This window comes from Lutjanus erythropterus, chromosome 13, assembly GCF_056507025.1.
Source record: "Lutjanus erythropterus isolate fLutEry1 chromosome 13, fLutEry1.hap2, whole genome shotgun sequence".
NCBI lineage: Eukaryota > Metazoa > Chordata > Actinopteri > Lutjaniformes > Lutjanidae > Lutjanus > Lutjanus erythropterus.
This window is the reverse complement of record NC_139329.1, coordinates 1,283,614-1,311,406: the sequence shown is the minus strand read 5'-3', so window position 1 is coordinate 1,311,406 and position 27,793 is coordinate 1,283,614. Positions and strand designations below refer to the sequence as shown.

At 37.3% G+C, this 27,793-nt stretch overlaps 1 long non-coding RNA gene across 2 annotated transcripts; it reads right to left on the bottom strand.

The window, feature by feature from the left end:
- Positions 1–16,361: 16,361 nt before the first annotated feature.
- Positions 16,362–20,198, bottom strand: LOC146315970 (uncharacterized). Of its 2 annotated transcripts, XR_014771778.1 has the most exons (4): positions 20,045–20,198; positions 18,479–18,519; positions 16,931–17,833; positions 16,362–16,759 (listed from the first exon to the last, which is right to left on the bottom strand). It is a non-coding gene; the product is annotated as an uncharacterized LOC146315970 (long non-coding RNA). The 2 variants fall into 2 exon arrangements; XR_014771777.1 differs by lacking the exon at positions 16,362–16,759 and having other exon boundaries at positions 16,869–17,833.
- Between the last annotated feature and the right edge of the window lie 7,595 nt (positions 20,199–27,793).

The following is a 27,793-nucleotide window of genomic DNA, read 5'->3' as shown; positions in this document are numbered from 1 at the left end:
ACTACAGTTACAAAGGGAGGGGAGCAGTATATAACGATCTGTAGAAGGTACTATTCATTACTGTTAGTAGTATAAGGTTGACATCTTCTGGTGAAACCAAGTAATTGCACTGTGTATATATATATATATATATATATATATGTATATATATATATATATATATATATATATTTATACACATATATATATTTTTATATATGCATATTTAACTCAATGTTGTATGAAGAGGTTTTTAAATGAAGGAAGATAATTAACTGTTTCAGTCAGAATAAAGCATGGATGGACTTGTTTTTAACTGTTAATTTACTATAATCTTGCCAAGCAATACATATTTTGAACTTAGAATTTATTTCAGTCTAACTTTAGCATATAAAACTGTGCAATTGTCTTAATGTTGTAAAAGTGATTTCAAATAACCAGGGGTGGAAGTAACTAATTACAAACACTCAGTTTACTGTTATTAAGTCGTTTTTGGGGGTACTTGTACTTTTATGAGTAGATTTTCAAGTCTGTAGTTTTACTTGTACTTAAGTATGTATTACACCATGTAATCTACTTAGACACTTTAGAAAACATAAATGAATACAATTTAATTCATGTCCAAACCTTTCATCTGCATTTTTGTAGCCAGTAAGTTGATCCAGCTGCAAACAGGCCAATGAAAACCAGGACATATGGATGAAAAACCAATGAATATTTAATCTACAATGTATAAATGTCAGTAACTACACTTCATATAACATTTTTGTCTGGAGGAGCCATTTGATGAATAGAGAAACTAAAACTTAAAATGAGAAATTCACTAACAAAAGAATGTGTTCTATTGTTAATATATTAAACATCAACATCAATATATTAAACCAAGTGACATATTTGAATTTTTTTTTTTTTTTTTTTTTTTTTTTTACAAATTACCCCTAAATGTCATGGTAAATATGTGATAATTCACAAGAGTCATTTCTATGCAAGTAGGTGGTAAATACCATTTCACATATTTGAACTTTCTTTGAAATTAACTGCAAATTTAACATGTTAGTTGGTGATTACCACCCACTACATGAAAACTGTATTTGCTAATTATCACATAATTAACCAGGAAATTTGGGGGCATTTCTGAGAAATTTGAAATATACTACTTGGTAACAACCTATTTACCATGAAATTACCAAAGTAACTAATACTCTGAGTAGCTTCTGAGAGGAGTAGTTTGTACTTTTACTTAAGTATTTTTCTAACACCTGTGCTTTTACTTGTGACTGAATAAGATTTTAGTAGTTTAACAGTACTTGTACTTGAGTACAGATTTTCAGTACTCCTTCAACCACTGCAAATAACAGAGCCTTGTTGGGGCTGTGTGATCTATTTAATATACGGTCTGTGTGTGTGAGGCACACTCAGCTTCAGATCAAGCCAGAGAGGGAGACACACACCAGCCAGTGTTTGTAGGTGCAGCACAGAGCTGCTCTTGTTCTGTCAGGGTGACCTCACTCTATTTTAAGATCACATTCAGTCCATTAGTCATTTTCTGACAGCATTCTTCTTCTCCTGCCTTATTTGCAGCAACAGTGTTGCTTTTGCCATAAATTTTTTATACTTTCCATATCTCTTAATTATAGCAACTTGTTCAACTTGAAGAGGGAAGCTCATGATCGCTTCACTTTGTGTGGAAGAAGAGTCAAATGACGCACCAAATGCTCCTTTTTATGTGCACACATACAGAGTGTGAAGAGGTAAGCCTGAGTGATACCTGTCATCTCAGACTGGGGTTTTGGGTTTTGTCACGCAGCTCATGCTAAGACAGCCTGGCTGTGTTGAGCTTCCTTTGTAGTATAGCCACCTTGTCACTGTATAGAAGGGAAATAAAGCCAGTGAACTTGAAGTTTTCTAATAGTTATTATACAATAAAATGAGGTGAGAACCTTAAACTTACTCTAAAGACAAATCGTCATTAGGTCCTTCTGGTCTAGGATGTTTTTCCTTATTTATATTCAGAAAATTGAAGGTCTGTAAGCCAACAGTGTTCAGTGTGGAAGGGAACTCTGGATGGATGGTGTTCAGACTGTATGTGAGTTGCTGACATATTCTGATTCACAAAGATCCTCAGGTTGTATTGTAACTAAGTCCCACTCATGACAGCAGTAGCTCTCTGGGTCTCTAGACACGAGCTTACAGTTTACAGATCTACATCAGCAGGTAGTTTGTGCTCTTTGGCCTCCAGCTTGGTCTCTGGTTTCCACAGAAGTTTCTCCTCTCTCCACAGGATTTCACAGGGTTTTTGGGGATTGTTGCAGCTTAAAATGACTGATTAAAATGGCAGCTTTTCTAAAAAAGAATGTGACGCTTGCTGTGATGTTTTAGGTGTTTTTTGCAATAAATTGTGGGAGCAAGTGGAAATAATAATAATAATAATAAAATATTGTTATTATTATTATTATTATTATTATTATTATTATTATTAGGGATGTAATGATACATCCAACTCACAATTCATTACGATTTTTTTATGCTTTTTTTTTTTCAGAATAAGCTTGCAGACAAATTATGACAGACAAATATTCCTGTAATTCTTTCTCAGACAAAAAGCACAACATGTCTGAGGAAAGGAGTAGCTGCAAAACACAAACTATGGAATGAATGTATATTTTTAAATATATATAATTAAATAAATAAAAGCATATTTTCTCTTATCTTTAACAAATTAAAGAGAATCCTTTTGATTTACTTTTTGTCAGTGTGGATTGTCTTTTTAACTGTTTCTTTGCTCAGGCAGTGTTGACTCGAGCTTCTCACTATGCTGCCAGGTGACTTGATGCATCATGCTGGTTGTGCTACTTGTGTGGGTCATCGCGAGTAACAATGACAAACCTTGTGTTATTTTCAATACCTGTGAAAAAAGAAGTAATAATATGTTATAAAATGTTATATATAGCAGGTTCATTGAGATGTAAATGTATGATATTCTACTATGATTGTTGAACCTACAATGATTGGTCAAATTTGTGGAAACATTGGAGAGATTAGACAAAATTGCAAGCTAGTGCAGAATTCTCAGGGAGTGGTTGAATTTGTGTTAATTGTTGCAGTTGCAACATTGCTACTTCCTGGAGTGACCGATTCACTGACTGTAAAATGTAGACCAAGACAACATCGCTTCAGCCACGCTTAAATTCATAGCAAACCCTGAACAAAAGAAGAAGTCTTTCCCTCTGCATCCTTTTTCACTTTGCAAACAAAATTGCATTACATCCAACTTATGGTAACCATTATTCTATGATAGTTTTGTCATTTACCCTCATTTTCCCTAAAAGCCCCATCTGACAGAAATCCAGTTTCTGCCTGGGCACCTCTCATGTGTTTGCAGAAATGGGATTGCTCTTTACTGTAAACTGTTCCACCCTTTCACTTTTCTGCTGTCTGAAGACAACAGACCCTTACAGACCTCCATCCCTGCAGGTGTGCTGTCCACTGTTGTGTGAACTTACTGACTGACCTCCCCTCCCCCCTCAGTTCAGTCCGAACCACTGAAGTGGTCTGAGTGGATCTACAGACAATCAGAGTTGTGTGTGCTGCCACAGTGTGACAGTGTGAAGGAGGAGCACTGTCACACACAGCAGGTTTGAGAGTCCTTCATGCCTGACATGAAGGTGACAACCTTCTGTTGACCATTTAGGGTTAATACAGCTCATGACATATTTTGAACATGCTGATATACAATAGACACAACAAATTCACTCTCTGTAGAGATTTATAATATCTTCTTTTTGTTATAATTACACTGAATGATGTGGATTAAAGACAGAGTTTTAAAATGTCTTGAAGATCTCCTTGACCTGCTGCACTAACACATCCTCATAGTGTCACCAGCAGCTTGACCAGCTGATGGGGAGGTGTGTGTTGATGGCAGGTGCTGCTGAAGAACAGCTCTGAATATTGACATCATTGTGAAACAGGACCCATCATCAGAATCTGAATCTGATCTTCATAATGTTTATAACAAATGTTGTCACACGAATTCATTCTATTTCAATCCTTCTGGACACCCCCACCCACAACTCCCTTCACTGAATTTCACCCATTCTCATCTGGTCATCCTAATGTGGGTGTATGGAGGAGTTTAAGGCCAGGAATGAGAAAGACAAAAGTCTAAATGTTTTACAACAGCCAAACACAGCAAAGGCGGATTTTAATACTACTACTACTACTACTACTACTACTACTACGACTACTACTACTACTACGACTACTACGACTACTACTACTACTACTACTACTACTACTAATAATAATAATAACAATAATAATGATAATAATAATAATAATAATAATAATAATAATAATAATAATAATAATAATAATAATAATAATAACATTTTATTTAGTGACACTTTTCATAATACTCAAGGTCACCTTACACAACAACAGCATAGATCACACATCATAAAAAGCATACAATCAGCAACAACAGTACCAAAACATACAGAGCAGAAAATCAATAAATTTACAAAATAAACATGAGATTCCAACAAAGGAGTTAGAGCGAGTATGTTAGTTGGGTTTTTAAGGGCAATTTTAAATTTTGCAACGGAGTCCAGTGTATGGATATGGTGGGGAAGAGAGTTCCAGATTTTGGGTGCAGCATCAGAGAAGACCCTGGCACCCACTGTATTGAGGTTTTAAAACAGCAAATCACAGCAGTTTCTTTTTTACAACAGCCAGTTACAGCAAAAGAGTATTTTGCAAAAGCCAATCACATCACTGGAAGGTTTACTATGCTGTGATTTACTGTTGTAAATTCCTCCTCTGCTGTGATTGGCTGTTGTAAACCACATTCGGGCAAACTGAAATAGCTGCTACTGGACAAATGCAAGTGTATCAACTACAACAAAGTCTCATGGCTTAAGCTTATCGTATAAATCCATATGCCACAGCGTGTTGGCCTGTGTCTCAGATGCCACACCTGCCGGAGCCCCAAACACTCAGAATCAAACAACTTGATCAATTGTCTTATTGTGTCTTGTGATACATTTCCTCTCTGAATTGCACACAGGTATAACCACTGATATCCTTGTATGGTTTCTCCTTGTGTGATTTCTCCTTCTAAAAAAGATGCAGTTTTTGTGACAGACTCTACAAAGTCCTAATACTGATTACCACACTGTGTTTATGAGCTAAATGTGAGAGAATTTTCATTCAATTACTAAAACCAGTTCTGAAATACAGCTTTACCAATTTATCTGCATGAGGGACTTGGAGGCAGTCATGCATTAACATAAGTAACGTGATATATTCTCAAAAGGTTGACGGTGATCTTGAAATTTCAAACTTGTTCTTGACATTACAACTATATTCTTGAAATGCATTTTTTTTAAGTTCTCCTCTTATGTAGTTTTATTTTTATTTTATCTCAACATTTCAACTTTGTTTCCACTTTTTTCTCAGCATATAACAAATAACTTTTTTCTTGGCATTTTGACTTTATTTTTAAAATGCAAAATAGAAAAATAAATAAATAAATAAATAAATAAATAAATAAATAAATAAATAAATAAATAAATCTTCTCTTTTTTTTCTTATGCTTGGTCCTAATACCCTTCCATAGTTTGTGAGCCTGAGCCTGTACTGAGTGCAATTACAAATGCAATGCAACTACTTCATGTCGCTACAGCTCAGGCAAAACTAATTTCAAACAAAAAGAAATCTCAACCCAGGCTCCAGATCGTTCAACTGCATCTCTTGCTCATCCTTAACAGATGTAGTTTGCCCAGTTGTCGTAACTGAGCTTGCAGATTGCAAACACCTTGTCTTACCCTCCCCTTCCAAGCGTGTAGAAGAACTTGGGGTGTGTATGAAACTCATGCAAAATGTGAGAGGTCATACACAATGAAAACATACTTATGTTCCATTTTCTCCATATTCTGCCAATAAATCCCTGCAAATCTTACTCACTTGGACCTTTAAAATTGTTTCATGTCTGTATGAGGATTGTGTGTTTAACATGAAAATTGCATAATGGTGCATTCACTATATTGCAAGACTTCAAAATGTAATTTTAACTGATGTTAAAATATTTGCCCTGTCTGTCCTGAAACATTTTGTTTGGACACTTGGTCATGCGCCTCATATATAAAAATGTTATTCTCAGATTTTCAAGTATTAAGATTATTCTGGATTGTGTGCTTAGGTTTATAAAAAGATACTAAGCATAAAAAACTTTACTGTAGGTTCTCAGAAGCCCATTTGTAACTTCCACACCTGTAAATAAGCAGGTCTGTTTAACCGTCCTTGAGAAGGGAAACATGAGAGTGATGTAAACTCCAGCAGCCCTCTGTCCAAAGCCCTAATGATGAGTTTCAGATAGTTCTGTCCATATGTCCTGATTCTGTGGGAAACATGTGATCTGCCTTTATCCTCCCTCTCTGCTCTGACTGAATCAAATTCAGACCCTGCTCCCTCCCTGACACCTTACAGTGCAGTCACACTGCACTGAAACTCCGTCAGAAGGGAAAACTGTAGGAACTACAGGTGGGCATTTATTACTGTTTGTGTACAGAAGACACACAGAAGAAGCACACATTTCTAGCAATCTGCCTTTCAATCCCTGCAAAGTAATTTGACAGAATTAATCGACATGTCATGAAACAACTAGCAGCGATAGTAAACTGTAGTTAGCAAGGTAATGGCTAACACAGTAACCAACAGGGACATGCAAGTGTCTTCAGTTACAATAGCCTCCCAAGTTTCTTTCTATTGTCTCTGTACTAAGCTGTTTACACCCACTGGCATTTTGTTCTTATGAGTGTTTGTCATTCATTCAGGAGGAGGTATACCATATCTGCAAGCCATGTCTCTGTTGTGAAGCAGAACTGTGTAAGAGGAACTTTGGTTAGACAGGATGGTAATACACAGCTCACAAAGTTCCCATAGCTTCTTCCATGTTGGATCTGGTGGCTCTCTGTTCCCTCAGTCAGTACTGTCAAGACGGTCTGCAGTGAAACTGTTAAATGGTGGGGTGACCAGGCCTTAAAGCTGGGGTTCTAAAAGTTTTGACGAGTGAGTGCCAATCTAGGGAGCCAGCATATGATTTAGGACCACACAGGTAAAAACATGAATTTAGGATTGTGATTACAAGGTTAATTTAGTTAGATAATGAATCATAAAAATAAAAGTATTTTGAGGAAAGAGGTACAAGTACAGGTATTCCACCAAATGAGCCACCCAAGTGCCACGCTATTGGGTTGTTATTTGTCAGACTATTTATTTTTCAAATAAAAAATGTAAACACAGGGTTGTAAGGAACTGTAAGATAATGAAATATTAGTTAACAAATAGATAATAGAGATGAGAAATGGGTCATTAATGTGCACCAATGGGTGCATAAATTATTATTGAACAGTAGCAGTAGTCTTTTTTCTCCCCAGTTTTGTCATTGCCAATTCAAAATCCCCCCATGTCCCTGTCACTGCCAGCTCCCACTGGGCTGAAATATGCTAATGAGGGACAGTTTCAGGTTGTGTTCACACAGAATTTTGTCTGGCTTGGACCATTTTGTGCCCAACCTTTCAGGTCCAATTAAAGTTTTAGTTAAATGTAAACTATTGAAAATGAAAACAGACCATGAATGATTAAAACATGCAATGCATTTCACCTCACGTTCAATAGACATCAGTGGAAGCAGCCAAATAAAAGAAGGTGACAAAACATAATTCAGCCATGGATTTCAAAAGTCTGCTGATATTTATATGGGTTTTGAGAGCCAATACTGACACTGATATAGAGGGAGTTAACTGATAACACAGACTGAGGATATCCAATTGAGGTCAAGCTGCAGTCTGAACTCTATGGACCCACAGGTGTGGTCACTCAGCAGGTGCAACACTCTTTGGTGGGAAGGAGCAGTGGTGAGGGAGGAGAGGGAACATTAAAAGAATTCAAGGAGGAGATAAAACAGAGGTGACAGGCGAGGCAGAGAGAGAGAGAGAGAGAAAGAGAAAAAAGAGCCACAGGCTCCAGGCAGCTGGTCTAATTACAGAGCGGCGAGCGCGCAGAGAGAATAAAGGGAGAGAAAAAACAAAAAGAAGTTGTAGAAGTCGTAGCACTGGTCTCCACCTCTTCCCTGCCTCTGTTCAGCCCTCAGCACCTGTCTGCCAGCTGGACTACCTGTGCTGCAAAGTTTCCCAGCTCACCTGGACAAGTCTGCTGCCATCATTTCAGTTTGACCTGTGAGGGCTTTCCTTCTGATCTGCATACTTACACTGAAAGTTTAGTTTACTCTGGAGAAGTAACTGTGCAACAACTGTCTATCAGGCTTTCGTACGCACAGAATAATTGTTAGTAGGATATATTGTTGGTTTGAATAAAATAGGACATGAACACATGTATTTGACAAAGCAAATTAGAAACATGAATATATATTTTGTAGAAGTCAGCAATTAAAACTTAAATAGTTCACTCAAAAATGAAAATTCAGTCATTTTCTACTCACCCTCATGCTGACTGAAGGTCTGGTTTAGTTTTTGCATCCACAAAACACTGCTGGAGTTTCACAGGAAAACAGCGTTACAGAATCTCCCAAACAATGGAAGTGAATGGTGATCAGTTTTTGAATGGAAAAAAAAACAAAAAAAAAAAAACTACAAAAATGTTATTTACACCAGGTTTTTATCCTGAATCTTCACTGTAAATCCTTAACTTGGAGCCATGGTCATGTGTGTGTCTGAACTGGGTGTGTGTGTTGTGATGGTGTGCAAACAGCATGTCAGGGCTTTAGGAGACCTGGATTATGCCCGACAAGCAATATGGATGCATTTTAAGTTTTTTTTCCCTAGTTGTTTTTTTGGTGAACTATCCCTTTAATGAAACTAACTGTTGCCCCAGGTCAGGACTAACCAATGGCTGACAACAGAATGCAATAAATTCTGTTGCAGAACTAAACAGTACAACATGTTGTGTATCTGGATCCAGATCATGTAACAGCATCAAATGTGATGACAATAGCAGTGAAGGTTTTGGTTCTTTCACTAGAAACTGGAAATGGACTGAAATGGCCTTCAGCCTCAGAGGTCCAAACACGATAGACTATAAACAAAAGAAGCAGGGAAAACTCACACAGACACAGACACATGCACACACTGCAGTGGCCTGGGGGGATCATTAGAGAGCCACATTACCACGGGTGGACACCAGGAGGATGGATTCATAGTGTCAATGGGAAAATCCCTCTCAGCTTATAGAAGAAGACAGACACAGAGAGCTTCTGGAGGACAAAGGGGACTGGAGCACAGCCTTTAACTGTGCTAAGTTTTACCGTCACTGTCTTCATCCAGTCCACATGGACAAAAGCAGGAGCAAAACTATTTAAACCAGGGGTGCACTTGTTATTGGATAATAATAAAGGAGGCCACCAGGTAGCTGGTTCAAATGCCTGATAAAGTCTGCAATATGATGTTTTTTTTTTGTTTTTTTGTTTTTTTTTTTAAAGAAAATCCATTTGTTGATATGCTGGGCTGATGCTGAACTTGTGAGGTGAGGCGATAGTGTGTCCTATGAAACTGTAGCTGAGCTGCTTAAGGTGGAGCTGTTTATCTTCCTTGAGAAGTAAAACTCATGAGGCAGGATCAGAGGGAGCAGCAGACAGAGCAAAGGGCAAAGGTCAAATAAATAAAATGACCTGGAAGAGATGAGAAAGCAGTGTGACCAATCAACCTGGAAGCACCCGAGAACCTGAGATATGACATCACTGGTGGTCTGAAACCTAAAAGCTGAAAATAATATACGTATAATAATACAAATTAATAAAATAGGAAAAAAAGTAATAAAAACTGTTTACATAGTTAGATTAGCTGTTCAGTTAGTTAGTTGAGTGGCATGGTGGTGCAGTGCCTTTCTTTCTTATTTTTTTAAACTCAAAGTAAAATGCATGGAACTGACTGAAGATTTTCCCTGATGAATAAGACAGACTAGTCAATTTTCTAATCAGTGTTCTGAGCTGCACTGTCAGCAATACAAAACAGACTTTAAATAGAAAATAGTATTCAAAATGTCTGTAGTTGCTTCTTTATCTTTTGTGTGTGTGGATGACATATGGTGTAAATTTACAGCATAATTTTTGCATTTTTGCATCAACAAACGGAGGTTCCCATGACAACTCGATGCATTCAGTTTGTGCCGTTGCTACATTACATTATGTTACATTTCTACATTAAAGAGCTTTGTTCGGTGATATTTAACGTCTTCCCTCAGTTTATAATCTATATCGCTCATAAAAAATTTCATTAGGAAAAGAACTAATCAAAGAGCGGCGCTTTTAATGGACAATTTAATCTGAAATTCCTGATCAAGTTATGAGTTCAGCATCAGTTACCATGGTGATCTAGCTAGGTTAAGAGAGAGCTACCTTCATGACACTGAAAACCCTGATTTAAGACTCATACCTACATACATATCTCACTAACACAATCTCAAGAGTGTGTTTGATTAATGACAATCAAAACTGTCATTTAATTTGACTGTCAGCTCTGTAGTATGGAGGTTTGATGATCAGAACAAAAATGTTCTCCTGGTAAAACACTATAAAACATTATCTTTGCACTGGTATCAACCTTAAAAGGCTCTGGCACCGACATCTCTAACTTGTTTTGAGGCAGTCACTCTGAATAACCTTTGAACCAGATTACAGAATACATCATTTTATAGCCCATCATCATCTTCATAGTGACACATTTACTCTCGTTAAAATGGCTCTCAAATATAACATGGATAGAGTATTAACCAGCCTTATCATAAAAGCAGATGGGCAAATAGCACAAGATAGATCTCTATTGAGATGTAAAACAGGAAAAGATTTCACCAATACATCCCACAATAAGCTGTCCTGGTTTGGTGAATGGACCAGATGTCCACATGGTGCACACAGGGCAGCAGGTGCTCCACTCAAACAGGAAGTGTGTCATCTTACTGTATCCAAAATACATAAAGCGGCTGCACACGCTTATCAACACTTTATATCCCACACATAATGAAGCAGGAACACAATACAGACACACTGGACTGAAGAAAAAACATTTCCTGATGGTGCTGCTGTGCAGCTTGACCAGTAGCAGTGGTAGTAGTGCAAAGCTTGTCCTGAGGGGGGCACTAGAGGAAATGTCATTAAAATTAGAGAGGCATCATTTTGTATATGAGAACATTTTGACCTGATGGTGAAACTAGAGGAAAGGTGAGTGTTTAAAATCATTATCAAATCCTCTGTTAGTGCTGAAATTGGAAACAATATCTAGTTAGACATCCTTTTAAACCACCATAATAGATATTTGTCCACTAGATACAGTTGGAACCACAACAAAGACACAATATCACCTTTTCAAGTTGCTATTAATAAAATCAGTGTTAATTTTAGCGCACAATTTGGGTTAAGTTGTATTCTTTTGATGAAAATGTTTGAGTCTAATTTCAGTCAACAAAAACATTTTAGTCTAGAATTTGTCAGTAATGTCTTCTGAGCATTTTGAGGCCACAGCTTTCACCATCAGTTACCACGACCCAAACCAAAGTGCTGTTCTTTATCATGAGTGTTTATTTATTCCCTCACAGAGAGTCCACATGACTGTGCTCTGACCAGACAGATTCTTCTCAGAACAGAACCAATCGCTCACTGTCGCTCCTGCTCCCCTGACATCAGTAAGACTATTAAGAGACAGTCCTGTATGATGAGGCTTTTTGTTGATGACTTGGCTTATCTGTATGCAGCAGAGACAGTACACAACAGACAACAACAGACCACAGCTGAGAGACAGTACTGATAATGACTTCTATTCCTGGTCATGAAAGCTCTAGAAAATGCATCATATTGTTCAATGACTGCATGAAAAATGAAAGCAAAGACCTGGTGAACAGAGCCAACAAGAAGGTCTACTCAGTCGTAACAAAATAATGACAAATGTCTCAGAACCATGTCTAATGCAATGTCCCTTTGCTACCACTTTGGTCATTTTATCAACAAGAACAAATGCAATACTTGGAGCAAATGTGCAGAAACAACAGAATAGCGCTCAAAATGTACTGAAACTATTTTAATTGAAAGCACCAACCAGCAGATGTGTTTAAATTAACAATAATATTGATTGTGTTTAAAACAGAACAGTATGTGTGTATAAAATAACATAAGTGATTCTTACAGTATCTGTTATCCACTGTTGCTTTGCAACAGCACAATGACCATGCTGCTTTGTGATGTGCACTGTAACTATTGGGAAACTAAGGCACTCCAGCATATGTTGATAAATCTGCAAAATACAATACATGGGTTTAGTTTCAATAAATGACATGCTAATGACACCAGGCTGCTACAGAACAACCACACACACCTTTACACACATCAGACTATGCAGTTATAACTCAGTATTTCGCTGATGGGAGACATGTCATATTTTATGAGATACTGTGTAAATTTACAACATGACAGTAAAATTAAGTGTTATATTTCTATACCACCTATATCTGTTGTTATGTCTGCTGTATGATCATATGTCATGCATGATGCAAACTCATACTCATTTCTTCTGATCGTAACATGAAACATAGCCCAGTGAAAATAACATGAACATCCACAGCACTTACATGGACTTTCTATTCCATATGATCTGACTTTCATTTAATATCCCATTACTTTCTTCCCACATTCTCAGCCTTTCATACCATCTTCTGAATTTCATTTCATATTATTTATTGCCATTCATTTAATAACTTTGCAACTGATATACCGTTGTAAGATAATTTTCATTTGGCTATTGCAGGAAACTATTGTAAAACAAAATAGCAAAAGTCATATAAAGACTGGTTTTACATTAATGACCTTTCCATTTCCTGGTGTCACAATGATATGAAAAAGTGTTTGTCTTTGTATGTTGTCTGGTTCAGGAATGATATCTTGTCAGTAGTGTGGACATCAATTCAAGATGGCTACCAAACAAAGCCTATGGGCCAATAGTTGACCTTGTCTACCTGAAAAATTCTTAACTAGACACCATTATGGTCAAAAAATGACAGATTCCAAAATAATCACATACGGGTGTATGGAGATCTTACTGTGCTCTTCACTCAGTCATTTGGAGTGGACATGGATTAAATCTGTGCACTCACATAACTCTTCCTGTCAGTGTGTGAGTTCAGTTGCTGTTTAAACTAATACATGTATTATACACTCAAATATCATCAGATCCACTTACTTTAGCTTTCAAATCACAACAAGCTTGCCTGTTGCACATGAACCTTTATTCCATAAAATACTTTTAAGGGATGCAAAGGTAGCACACTATTATAGTTTAACAGCCTATCCCAGAAGCTGTGCTAAATCCACAACAGTCCAAAATAAAAACACAACTATACTGAACCCAAGTTGTTATTTCAGGGCACCTAACACTAAAATGTCTGATGACTTTTCCTGAAAGGAGAACTCCCCTGATTTTAAACATTAAACATTGTCTGTCTCTTGGGCATCAACAACATATGTAAAAAAAAAAGTTGTATAAAGCCCTTTGTACCTTCACATGGAGCAGTATGTAAGACTGATTAATGTCAATGCCAGCTGGGCAGGCGGGCAAAGCACTTGATCAGGATGCTGCAGAGGGAATTTTTAAAATTTACATCAATTAAGAAATATTGACATAAAGTGTTTGTTTCACTGTTGTAACAGCTATGTAATATCTGCTCATTGATGAGTAAAGATGACTCAAAATAGTTGGCTCTGTTTGAGCGCAACCTAGGTATAATTCTGCAAAGTTTGTTACAGTATCATGAAACTGTATGAGAAAATTATGCCATTGCAGATGGACCTACTGCATTACAGACTTTGCTCTTCAACCAGGTTTTAATCAGTCTAAGGTACAAGTGGTTTTGACTCCAATGTACTGTGCAGAAGATAAGGCCTGGCTACACCTTCATTTTTGGACCTCCTGTCTGTGGGTGCACAGGCTAGGTGCAAGTTCACTTGTTATCTTGCAGACATGGCAAAACTGACTACTGCACCAGTCGGATAGCAATGCCACTGGTGCCATACGTTTTGCACCGGGTATAAGATAGGGCCCACTGTGTCACATTCAGATCCAACAGCAGTGTGTTGGATGCTGGGTGTCTGTGCAGTTGAAGATGTGCCATTGTGATGTAATCCTACACAATCCTTTGTGCCTTCTGTTTTTAATACTAATCCAGGGATATTATACAAATCTGAAGTGTGGTAATATACACTATATTCATGATAAGAACTCAACAACAGTGTTCTAATATGACAGCACAATGGCTTACATCTGAACTGTTTGACAACCTTAGCCAACAGAAATAGAAGTTTCTTTGAATTCAGGCCAAATAATATTCAACACTGTACATTTATCCATCCATTAACAGTCAACTGCAGTATCAGAGAAGTTTATCCTAATATTCACCATTTTCTGTGAGAATAATAGCTATCAAAACACTGAAAATGCAAATACATTAAAGGTTTAACGGTGACAAAGTTGATTGTTTTTAAAAAAAGATTAACATTTTTTTTAAAACTTCCAACATTGATGTCCAGCTGTAAATCAATTATCACAGCCATGATGTGTGAAATGCAAATAAGTATAATCTGATGAACAAAGCATCATTTGGCCTACTTCATTGGAGAGTCTGTGAGCTATGTTCTGTGTATGGTGTGTGTGTGTGTGTGTGTGTGTGTGTGTGTGTGTGTGTGTGTGTGTGTATCGCAGCATAAACCATTGTTCAGTGAAATCTGTCTGGCCTGTATTGTCCTTATGTGATGGTATTGTTGCTGGTATTGTTTAAGCCAGTCAGTTTGTACTGAGTTCCTGTGTATCTTGATGGCCATTATGCGGCTTGAGGCCAGGCCATGTCAGATCGATCGAAGCGTAGGGGAAACAAAGAGACAGCACAGCTTGGCTTGAAGCATGGGGTAATGGGCTGAGAAAAAAGAAAGATGATGGGTATGAGAAATGCAGAATGCTTGAGCTGGATGAGTAGAGGGATCATATGGGTGAGAAGTGATAGAAAAAGAGTGTGCTGTCACATGCTGAGGAATACAAAGACAGCATATCTGCATGATAAAGTCCAAATGGAAGGACTTTTAATAGGCTGTATGTTTTTTATACCCAGAAAAGGAGATAATTTGTGATTTCCAAAACAGTCAGTGCATTAAAAAATTATCCATATGCTGATCTGTTGTCATTATCAATGAGGCAAACATACTACACCAGTTTTTCCTCACACGTTTCTTAATGTTAAGTAAAGATTTTTTTAAAATGTTTATCCAGTCTGTGTCCAGATCCTCCAGAACACATTTAACAGTCCTAATAATGTTTGTCACATTCAACATGTTGTTATCCCAACATGTGTAGTTGTGGTAACTGACACAGCCCTTTAGCTGCAGTATCTGAAAACTGTCACAGGAACATCAGAGCCATCGAAGATGAGCCTTGTGTGCAGTTTCTACTCTTGGTGTCTTCCATGTTTCAAAGACAGGCATGCTTAACAGAGTGACGATACAAAGGTTAGGAATATGCTTGAATTCAGATATACTCCATGAAAATACTTGATTTTCAGCATAATTTGGTTTTTCTCATTAACCTTGGGGTCTGCAACCTGCAGCTTTGGAGTTACATGCAGCTCTTTAGCTTTGGCAAAAAAAACATGGAAATGAATATCAGACATTAACATTTTAATATTCATATATTATTGTTGTAGGTCTACACGGTAAAATCCAAAAAAGTTGAGATAACTCAAAATTTTATGCAACATGCTGCAATAGACTCAACTCAAATTCTTCTATCTTTTTAAATATTATTTTTTATTGATGATTATGTATTACAATATGAACGTACAAACCACAGCAAAAATCCTTGCCCACAGCCCAGTCAAAAAGTCAAGATATTGCAAAAATGGACCCCAAGCTCCTTCTGATTTATGTTCACATTTTGGATGATTAAATCCATGTGAATAACCGAGAAAAGTTCACACAGTTTTTTAGTTAGCACCATGCTCATCGAGAGAGCTGTTTGAACGTATGATGGAAGAGTCCACTGAACATCCAAAAAGAGCCAAGTTCCTGTCAGGACAGAGACTCCTGTGGTAAACCCCAGGAAAAAAAGAAAAAAACTCTTGATCACAATGGATAGATTAGTGGACAGCTCCAGAATAAGTGCAAAAGTGTACCATTGTTTGACTTACATGTATCACAAACTGGTACTACACAGCTGACTGTGACCAATGTTTGAAATACATTTTTTTAATTTCTAAAACTCCAGAAGAAAAGTAAATCATCTCAACTAAAGATTAGGCCAACAGGTCAGCAAAACGTTTTAAAGTTTATTTCAAAAAGTTTGAATTGGGCCTAAAACTCAAATCAATTGCAATGTATTTGAAATTTTTAGCTGTCTTTGCTATTTTTTTTTTACAGTGTAAAATAATTCTTACATTCTACAACTGTAAAAATATGTAGCCTATACACCAAAATTTTAAAAAGTCAACTAAAATGGGTTTCACAGCCTACATCTATGGCTCAGTGCCTTTTTCTCTGAATTCCGGCTTGTCTTCTTGAGTCTCTGTAAGATGGCTCTGGATGCCCAGCTTAGAAAAAGAAAAGAGAATTATAGAGCTGCAGTTCCAGGCAGTTTTTTCTTTCTTTCTTTTTTTTTTTGGCAAAAATGGCTCTTTTGATCATAAAGGTTGCAGACCCCTGCACTAAACAATAAAAAATACACGCTGTTATTTACACCTGTACTTCTCCTAATGTCACATCAAACTGAATGGGTCCAAAATATCTCCCTCACTCATGTACTACTGGACATGTTACAGACAATCTGTACTCTGTAGTGAACAGTACATTTGAGATATAGGACGTTTATTAATTCTCATTATGGAGGATCACACAAATGTAACTTTGGACTTTATAAAATGATTGCATTGTGGGATTGTTAGAAGAAAGTAGTGTCCATGTGGTGCAGACTTGTAAATTGAGTGGTATCAGATTCAGGTTCATGGATTAAAATGTGATATAAATGTAAATAACCTCAAACATTTGTAACAATTATGTATGCCGAAAAACTTTTTTAGGTAAGTATACATCATGTGATGTGCAATACCAAGTCAAGCAACTCCACCTGTATCACCTCATGGCCCGGCTATGTTCCGTGAGGCCATTGCAGCTGTCTCTCTGTGTGATGATGATGATAGTGGTGGGTGTGACAACACATGCTGCCACTGATGAGAGAAAAACTGAAATTATGTGCCTCAGTTATAGATGATGATGATTTCCAGACTTTTAGCTTGAGAATTTCAAAAACTCTTAAAACTTGATGGTTATATTTACATTTAGAACGATGATGATGATGATGGAGATGATGGCAGTTTATCTTGACACAGACAACAATGATGATCAAAATGATGATGGCAGAAACCTCATCAGAAGTAGAAGTGTCTGCGAGAAGCTTGGCGTCAGAGGATGCTGCTGCTTGTTTAGCCTCAGCGGGTGGCATGGCCTGCTTCATCATCAGCTGAATAATGTCATATAAAATTAATGTGTCTTATCAAGCATGTCCTGCAGCATTGTACTGGACTGTAGAGTTTTTCCCAGGCTTTTCCTCCACACTCACACACAAAGAAATCCTCCAATCAAATTTACAAAAATGACTGAATTTGATGTTAGTTGAGTAGAGTCTTCAGCTAGTTGCACACTAGTTTGTAGCGTCTTCAGTGGCCACCCACAGTCCGTCCTTTCAGCAGTCTGTCATACAGTAATAATACAGACCACCACACTGAAACTGTCCTCTGAAGCCAAAACAAAAAGATCCTGCAAAAAATGTTTTTTGGTGAGTTTCATTTCTTGGCCATTGAGTTTTTTGTTGTATTTTCTTATTGCACTCCATGGTTATAGTAGTTAGTAAAAAGATTCTTAATTATGTAGTTTTAACACGGAGCCCATACCACCCACTTTCAGTGGTAAGCTACTAAGGATGCACAATATGATAAAAAAAAAAAGTCATTTTGCAATTATTTTGACAAAAAATGCAATTGCAATGTACGATTTCTGGAAATGATCATTTTTGCATCACAATTTTCATTTTCACTGACAAAAAAACTATTAAAATCACGATGATGTCCCATTTGTAGTGGTCTGCACCAAACACGGTCAAACAAATACAGTTCTTTATTATAATGTTGTTTCTTCTCACATTTTTCCTTCATCAAATAATTGCAGGTTTCTGTGATTTTGATATTGTACTTGGCCATATTGCAATTGCAATTATTTTGCAATTAATTGTGCAGCGCTATAAGCTACAGTATGTCGCTTCTTCTCAAAGTACTCTGTAATAAAAGAATAAATGTTTAACTTTCTGTAAAATCCAGACTCAACTTGCCACACTGTGTGGAAAGGAAAGGAAAAGGAATTTTTTCCTGGATCTCAGGAACTTTTTGAAGAACTCAATAACCTTACCTCCACTTCTATGTAGGGATGTTCCTGGCGACATGATTTCCCTGTTGATTAAACACAAAATTTAATTCAGACTAGTTGACTAGTCAAACAGTAAGAAAACACTCAGAAAGCAATTAAAACTGCGCACAATTTATTAATTGTCATGTTACACACTGTCCAAAGAAATATTGTGTGTATTAAAAGCCATTTGAAGCTGTTAATCACAGTCGACATCGCCAAATCGTATTTTGATGTTTACATTTGCTGCTAGCCTGGGACACAGTGCTGTTAACATTAGCAGTGCTAGCAGCAGCTGCTGCTCTTCTTGCAGGTTAATGTCTTTGTCTGTGCTGAATATGGTCAAATGTTGCTCCAGTTAAGTGGTTAAATTCCAGTTTATTCTGTCACAGCCAGGGTGCCCCTATAGCTCAGTTGGTGGGGCATGTGGCCCATGTTGTGAGGCTATTGGTCCTCTGCAGGGGACAGTGAGAGGGGCCACAGTCTGATGAGGCTGCAGCCTCAACGAGTGGCGGGCGGCTGCATAACACCTTAGAGGTAACAGTTAATTGGCATTTTACAAGAATAAAATATTGATAAATAGTTTAAACGACTAGTATTTCCGGTGCTGACCTTTAATCATATAGTCAACTAATAACACACATCCCTACTTCTGGGTACTACTTCCTGTCCCCCAGAAAGTTGAGGCCAGGAACGATCAGGATGGAGTTTATAGTCATTGACAGATCAAACACACCAATTTTCAATCTTTCATTCACATCAGTGTCACAGCTTCAGCCAGCTCCTAATTCTGTTTCAGTGTCTGCCTTTTTCCTTGCCCTGCGCAGATGCTGCATTCACATGGTCCAATTTACTGAGCAGGACAGTCAGTCTTCCAACTTTGATTTGTTTATGGAAAACAACATACTGCATGAGCATATTCCCTTAAACCACAATATTGCTTTTCCTGACTTGTTATCGTGGTTAATGCTAATGAATAACTTATGACTAATCTAGGTCACTCTTTGTGGACAGCAATTAAAAGTTACAATAGGCCATAGTTGCAAATTACATGGGAGCCAGTTAAGAAGAGGGAGAAGTCAGCTGTCAATGGTCGTATTAAACAGAGCAGTCAGAAAATTGAATTACTGCCTTGCAGTTGTATGTTTCCACCAATCAGTCAAGTTACAGTTTATATCCATGTCTGGATATATATCCACTTACCACTATATTGACCTGTAACTTTGAAGGAATTTAATTGAGGGTATTTGAGTATTTTTTGAAAGTTCTCAATGGAAGTTCTCACTCTGCATGTGTGATTCCATTGAATAATTTCCAGTGAGAAGCATGCCGTCTTCATTCACAGACTTTTTTTTTTTTTTTTTTTTTTACAGAGGACTGAATATTATGAAGTCACAATGAAGTTGACCTTTTGGACCTAAAATATCATCACCTCATCATTTTTCCTACTGGATATTTGTGTGGTTTTTTTTGTCATAATTAGTCAAGTCAGCTTTATTTATATAGCACATGTCATATAGCACCTGTGCATTTCCTGATTATTTTGACAAAGAATGTGGGATTACCCACCTGTCAGTTCAGATCCAGCCAGTACCACCAGTGTTCCTGTCATCCCGTCACCTGATGATCACCAGCACACCTGTTCTCGTTTCCCTTATCTGCTTAGTAATACATATATCAGCTCATTCCATGATCATCTGGTGTCCCATTCCAGCCACAGTCTTTTTCCCTGTAAAGCACACACAACATACACTACATTCCAGCTGAGTCACTTTGCATGCTGATATAATAAATAAAGGGAAAATCTATACAAATGTACAGTATGAGTAGGATGCTGAGTCTTCTAAGAGATGGCAAAGGTAAATGAAGACTCTTATGAAAGTAGAAGAACTGATTCAAATTCTTTACTCAAGTAAAAGTGAAAAAGTACAGGCTCAGAAATCTGAAGTATAAAAGTAAAAAGTCACCCTCTGAAGGACATTTCTACCACCTGCCTGCAAAGCTAACTGAACCTGACCTTTTCTAGGTGTTCAAGTCAGTTTTATTCTGGTTATGTCTTTTTTTGTCTTGTTACATCTTTGTTTTATTATTATTATCATTATTATTATCATTATTATTATTATTATTATTATTATTATTATTATTAGTAGTAGTAGTAGTAGTATGTATTTTTTTTTTTTTTTACATTATTTTTTATTTTGTGGTCAATTTTGCAGTTTTACATGCATTGTATTTTAATGAACAAATGATGAATGAATGGTTGATAACCGTTCAGGCCTAAACATATGATATGACTTTTGTTGCCCTTTAAACAATCTCACCATATATTTAGATGATTCAAAAGTAATGGGAAGTAATCAAATTACATTACTTTAATATTGTGATACTACTACGTTTTTTAACAGATAAATAGTAGCTTTGAAAAGATGAATGTCCCTTTAAACCTTTTAACACTGGCAGTTTTACCATTTTTGGTACATGTCTGTGCACGGCTGGAGATGCAGAGAATATTTTGCTGCTTTGTATGAGTGATGTCTTTAAAAAGAGTGCTAAATGTGATAACCACAGGTACAGATACTAACAGCCAAGCTAACAGCCACACATGTTAACAGCCATGCTAACAGCCACATGTATTAACATCCCCACATTCCAACAGCCATTCACACTCATCTGCAGCCAAACACTCCCAAACAATTCACATGCCACAGTTTGTCTGATGTGAATCTTGTTAATTTGTTTGTATCCTCACTCTGTTTAAATGGAGTGAACATATTCTCACACTGTGGGGTTACACCAGCTCTTTTCTCTTATATTAATCATGTGTTTCTTTGTCTTTGACTTACTGTAGTTGTTGGGGGTGGTTCACTTCCTAGTTGAGCAAAAGGTGTGTCGGAGGGGTGGGGACTCTTAAATCTGAAAGCCAGCTCATCAGACCAAACCATGTGCTGCCAAGTCAGAGGGGGGGTCAGGCTTTAGTTAGTTTTTGCCTCGTATTAGTTGTAGCTGAAATCCATCCGCCATTAAATCCAGAGAAGAAGAAGAAGAAGTAGCTAGAATCCATCTTGTTTTCCCCTTGTGTGTTATTTGGTTTGACTTGGTCACTATATATGTTCACTGTTGGGTCCACAACAGTGTCTTACTTCCTCGACCACAGAGACAGCTGCTCCATGAAAGAGGCTTCTTATGTACTCAAAGGCACATTCAAGAATTAATTAATTAATAAGTGATTAATTAATTGTATGAAATATGTATAAGTGTAAATATTACAGGTGACAAATGGAGGATGATTTCTTTTACTTTTGTAGTTTTCCCAGATGTTTTTGGGGCTCTGGCCTGAACATAACATAGACTGTGTCATACTCTAATGTCTAGTGTCATATGAAGTTTAGTTTTAAGTGTCTCATGTTTGTCTCAGGCAATATAAAATTTCACATTCAACCATTTCCTGTAGTCCACAATGTCCACATCAGCTGTAGCAGGTTTATACATTAATGTCGTGTTGAAACCAATGAGACCAAATGTCCTCCTTTCTACTTCTTCTGATTTCTCCTACTTTCCTTTGAATGCTGTAGTAACTTAGGTAGACTGGGGAAAATGTGAGAGGCAGATTCAGCAAATTTAATGCTGCTGTGAACTCTAAACATTGTAAATTTATTTTTAGCAAATTAACTTAAATTTACAACTTCACTTCTCAGTCTTGAATAATGTGTAAAGTGAAAACAGATTTAAAGCCTTCACATAACACACATGAGTGTAATCAAAATTATTTGCATAAGTGTCTCTAACACTGCCTGTTTCATCGACATCAAAAATAGCACCTGACTTGTGTCAGTTTTGTGAAAGAGGCCTGAGTGAAGAACTGAACCTGGCTGCCATGTTGGAAGTAGCCAATCAACAGTGTTGGGGTAGTTACTCAAAAAAAGTAATTAGTTACTAGTTACTCATTACTCCTGTAAATAGTAATGAGATTACTTTACTAGTTACTGCATTTGAAAAGTAACTTCACTACTTATTACCTTACTTTCCCGTTTCTTAATTTACCGGGACATTTACATGGACAAACATCATAGCTGTATCATCACTTAGCCTGTCCGCATAGTGTTTATTGTATAAATGTATACAAAATGGCATATAAAGCCATATGAAAGAACAATATCCCTGTCTGCACAAAGAAATGTGCCTCATTGTAAAATCCACAAACAACAAGATAAAGAGCTGTAAGCACCATTTATCATTTAGTCAGTTTATTTACTGTTAAATTATATTACTTGTTGAGCACAGTGAGATATTATTTAAGTTTAAGGTCAAGGGAAAAATGCTGAATATTTTGTAGGACTTTATTCCTGTTTGTTTTGACCTCTAAGCTTTATTTTGTTATTTTCTGCAGTTTCCGTTGATCTGTGACGAATTAGCAGGAAATGGAATTTTATTGTGAAAAGTTCTGTTCAGTGAATAAATGAGTGACAGCGGAGCCACACGGTTGTTTTATCGTTGGCGTTGCCACCAAGCCGACTCAGCGCGTAAAGCAGTCTCATGTCGTCAATGTCGTCCATAAATGTGGTTATATGTAGAAGTAAGTAGATACTGAACAGTTTAGAAATGTGTAGACTAAAGATAGCCACTATAGAAGGTCAATCCATAGCAACACACAAGTTTCATAAAACAGGCTTTGGGAAACATGAAGAAAAATGCTTAGACAGGTTGCTCATTGACTTGGCACTAGTTGAAAGACACCTGTCGTCTGCACATAGAGTGCATTTCACACAAATATTTTTGTCCTTTCGAGCAATAAACTGAAAATAATGAGAATATCGCCACTGGCTGAAACCCCGTCTCCATCTCTGTCTCCATCTCCATTTCCCCTCTCTCCATCCTTCGCACGAGCAGCTATGCCACTCAAATCAATCTCTATGGCAACGTGCCCAGGCAAGCACACACACAGACAGCACGCAGGCACGCACCACTTAAACAGATCAGAACTTTACACACAGGAAGGCGTGTTCCTATAGTCTAGTAAAGTAGTTTTGTTACCGATATTTTAAGTGTAATGCGTTACTTTACTTATATATGTATAAAAATCAGTAGGCACATGTATTATGTCCAGGTTTTCAAAAAAAACCTCTTAGAGCCACAGCCTAAATAACAGGAAGTCGGCCATTTTTGAATTTCATGGTCAATTTAGGTGCTTTCCACGTGTTACATTTTAACAAACTCCTCCAAGAAAAATGATTAGATTGACTTCAAAACTGGTGTGTGCCATCTAGACTAGTTTATGAACAAAAATTATTAAAGGATTTGGCTATTGTTGAAGGGCGTGGCTTGGTGTCGAGTTTTGTTGTCTCACCATGAAACAGGAAATTATTGTAATTTGAGATCAAATGATCCAATCAGCCCCTTCACAAGTTTGATAAGAGCCCCTTTATGTCAGTCTAGAGTTATATTCTACTGGCATCTGATTTACATGAAATTTTCAGTGTTGTCTTCATTTAATATACTGGAACATTACATTTAATTAGTGGCTGTGCTGTAGTACCATCTAGTGAAGACAGGAAGTGGCATCAAACACCTTCCTGCAGTGTTCAAATCATGTGACCGTTGTTGACTGGTCAACTCCAGTGATGGGGTTACAGCAGGCACACATCCTAATGGGTGTGAAGGCCCATTCAATTTTAGTCTGTTTTTGTCATGTTATATCATTTTCATCTTGTTCCATCTTTTATGTTCATCATTATTTCTGTCTTTTTACGTTTGTCATGTGTGATATGGACTGATGGACACAACAAGGATTTGTGTTTTCTATGTGTTATTGTTCTGTTCATTTAGGTTGAAATCAGTCTTGACGTGTGGAAGGCGGCGAGCAGTGATGCAAAATAAAAATAATCAATAATTCCCCTCAAATGCAATAAAACTTAAATACAGATTATTTTTGAAAATGTAAGAGTAGAAAGTATGATATTTGTGTTAAAATGTAGGGAGTAAAATTAAATACTGGTCAGACAAATACATACTGAAGTACAGATACCTGAAAACTAAAGTATAGTAATGAAGTATGTGTACCACTGATGTTAATCTTACCCAAATGTGGCTTAAGGGTACCTTCATTTTAGGTTGTACTGGTGCAATCAAACTATGTTTTACCTCTATGGTTGACCTAATGGTGTGCATGTAGATCTCACACCTCTGTGAAAAATGTACAAAATGCACCAATCTTGTGCCTGTGTTTTTGGATCTGCCAATACGTGAATACATTGCACTGAACACCAAGTTAACACAAAGGATCAACCTATATTTGTATCGTATGTCAAGAAGTTTAGACAGAGTCTGTCATGTGGAGGCAAGTGAAAGCAGACAGTGTCCTTCAGATCTGTGTTGTTCATGTGCTCAGTGACTGTGAGGATCTGACCCTATAGAGTTCAGCATATGGCTCAACTCAAATGAGCAGTACATCATGACACAGAGACGGGCTGAACATAATTGAACAGACAGCCACAGAGTTACATTCATAGACAGACTCACTCAGAGTGAGGCTGATGAGGCCATGGGGTCTACTGTATGGGATCTTTGGTTGAGGAGACAAAGGCAGCACCTGCTGCAGGGCAGCCAGTTGGTGTACATCACTGTGGAACACTTCCCTGTTTATGAGCCAAATGACAAGTTTGCTTTTCATAAAAGTCTCGACTTGTGTCTCTACTACTATTACTTTGTAATAAGCAATTTAATGTTTTATCCATCTCTGACAATTCTCTTGTTGGGATATTGCTAACTCTAAATTTGTGAAACTCTCTCAAGATTTGTATTTTTTTCATTGTGTACTTTGTACAAACTAATTATGTGTCATACTGTGACAGCCCTGTGAGATCTGCTTAAATTTAAAGAAACCTGTGCTCACCAGCTAATTCATATGCACATTCACTGTAATAGATTACCTAATTTAAGGTCCAACTGAAATGTGGCTGCAGTATACATAATCAGCACTATAAATCACTTGTCCAGTGTTCTTCTATGAGAGAAACCAAAAGGGAGACATTTTTTTGGTTTCAGGATGGCACCCTCTCCTTTAGTTAATTCTACAGAATACCATTCCAGTATCTGTCTATGTAGATGGAGACTTTATTTCGATGCAGATCAAATCTCATGTAAAGCATTATTGACAGTATTCTATCATAGGCAGAGCCAAAGGTGGCAAAAGTGCACAACCTTTACTCAAGTAGAAGCACAGATGCAAGGCACCCTTAAGCGGCTGTATGAGACAATAACACCATGTTTGGGTGTTACATCATGTAACGCACTGAAGCAACCTGTGAGATGAAAGTCCTTAAAATTCTTAACAATGTTTTGGCTTTCACATGGGACATCAAGCGTGGTTCCCCATCAAGTTATTTGAAAGCTCAGTGTGTCCCTTCCAGCTGCTAATAGGTACTGTGCGCATCTGTATGAGTTACTGAGGGTGGTGCGAAAATGTCGTTATTTAAAGAGTTGAGAATGAGACCAGGCTGCTCCTTCTAATACAGAGGTGAAGTCAGCTAACTTTGGAAAAAATATGAATAGTAGTCTATGGTGAGAGACAATTAATTTTTGATCCTGTTTAAATTATGCCACTAATTGCACATATGATGTTTGTCAGTTTAAAAGATAAGTTAAGAGAGTCATAGTTTGTGATAAGTTTGCCCAAGTTTAGTTTTGTGTGAAACCAGTTTGTGAACTACATCTCTCATCTCCCCCAGAATACATCATGAGCACAAATCTCACTGTTTCTTGTAACCTTATCTTACCTGAGGTGTTTTATCCAGCAACTCCTGGTCCTTTAATCAGCCATGACAAGAGTGAACGAGTAAGATCTGTTGTTGTCTGACTACATTCCAGTATGAAAACAAACAGGCATCGTAGCTTCAGTGGCTAACATTAGCTTTTGGAGAGAGAAAGTTAGGACATTACTTATGTGATTGATGGGTATGTAGTCGACAAACAGTGACTTTCTTGTTTTATAAAATTATCTCTTAAATTTGCAAACATCAGCCCATGGCACATAGCATGGTACTCCTATCAGCTGTACACAAGTGCTTTGATTAATTCATGGGTGTGTTTTGGGCTGATCAGCAATAAAGCAATCAGAAAGTCAGCTCTCATCACCTTTAAAATGCAGGTGCATCCAGAGTGGAGCATTGGCAGCATGAAGGCCGATTTACTGGGAGGAACTGAAGAGAAACAATTTTAAAGCGAGGAGACAGATCTCCTCACACACAGGTTATCTATAACGGGTATCAACAATCACCATCAAGGTGAGACAGAAGCACACAGATCTTTTTCTCCCCAGGTTCGGTCTTGTGATCAGATATAACATCTTGTTCAGTTTGTATGTTATAGGTCATAATTGTTTAATCATTGTTTTTCTGGATCCTAATCAACATGCAAACAAACACTCCAGCTGCTCCAGCTGTCATGTGACTGATCTGTTAGAGACGATCTGACAGCTGTGATCCCATCCTGTGTGCACTTTGCAGGTCTATTGAGATTTACTTGTCATGGTTTTAGGTTTTTGTAGTTCACTTCCTGTTTTATTTTGGTATGTCTTCCCTTGTGTGTCTTTGTCTTTACTTCCTGTCGTTGTCTGTTTTCCCACCATTTTTGATGTGTGATTGTTTTCACCTGTCCCTGATCACCTCCCTGGTGTATTTAGTTTTGAGTCTGTTCTGTCTTCAGTTGCTAGTTTGTCTTCATCTACATTGTGCTCCCTTGTGCACATTTTTGGATATCTTCTTGGTGTTTATTCACTTTAGTGTTATTGTTGTCTTTGTTGGATTTTTGGACTATTTTGGTATTCTTTATCTGTCTAAACTCTAGCCACCCCTTATTTTTGTGCCACTATGTTCATTAAAGTTTTATTTTTGTTCATTCACTCTCAAGTCTTGTTCTGCATTTTTTGCATTCACTGTCTAGACTGATTGTGATAGTACAAAGTAACCACCATCACAATCAGTCTAGAAAGTAGAACACAATTCAGAACCCCCAAAACTATGACATTGTTAGGCTTTATGATTATAATGATTCCTTATTCAGTATTAATAAGAATGTTTTGGACACGCATGCTGTTTATTTCAACATTTACACTTTACTGCTGATAGAAAATATATGAAAAGGACTAATCCACACTGCTGTGTGTTTTTTGATTGTAAAGACGTGTGCCTAAACATGCTGGTTTTTGTAGGTCTGTGGCACTAGTGGTTTCAACTACAGTGAGCAGTGCACAAGATATCAAACATACCTGGCCATACCTTCATTATGAGTGTAAGATAGGACCCATTTGAATGAACAGTTTAT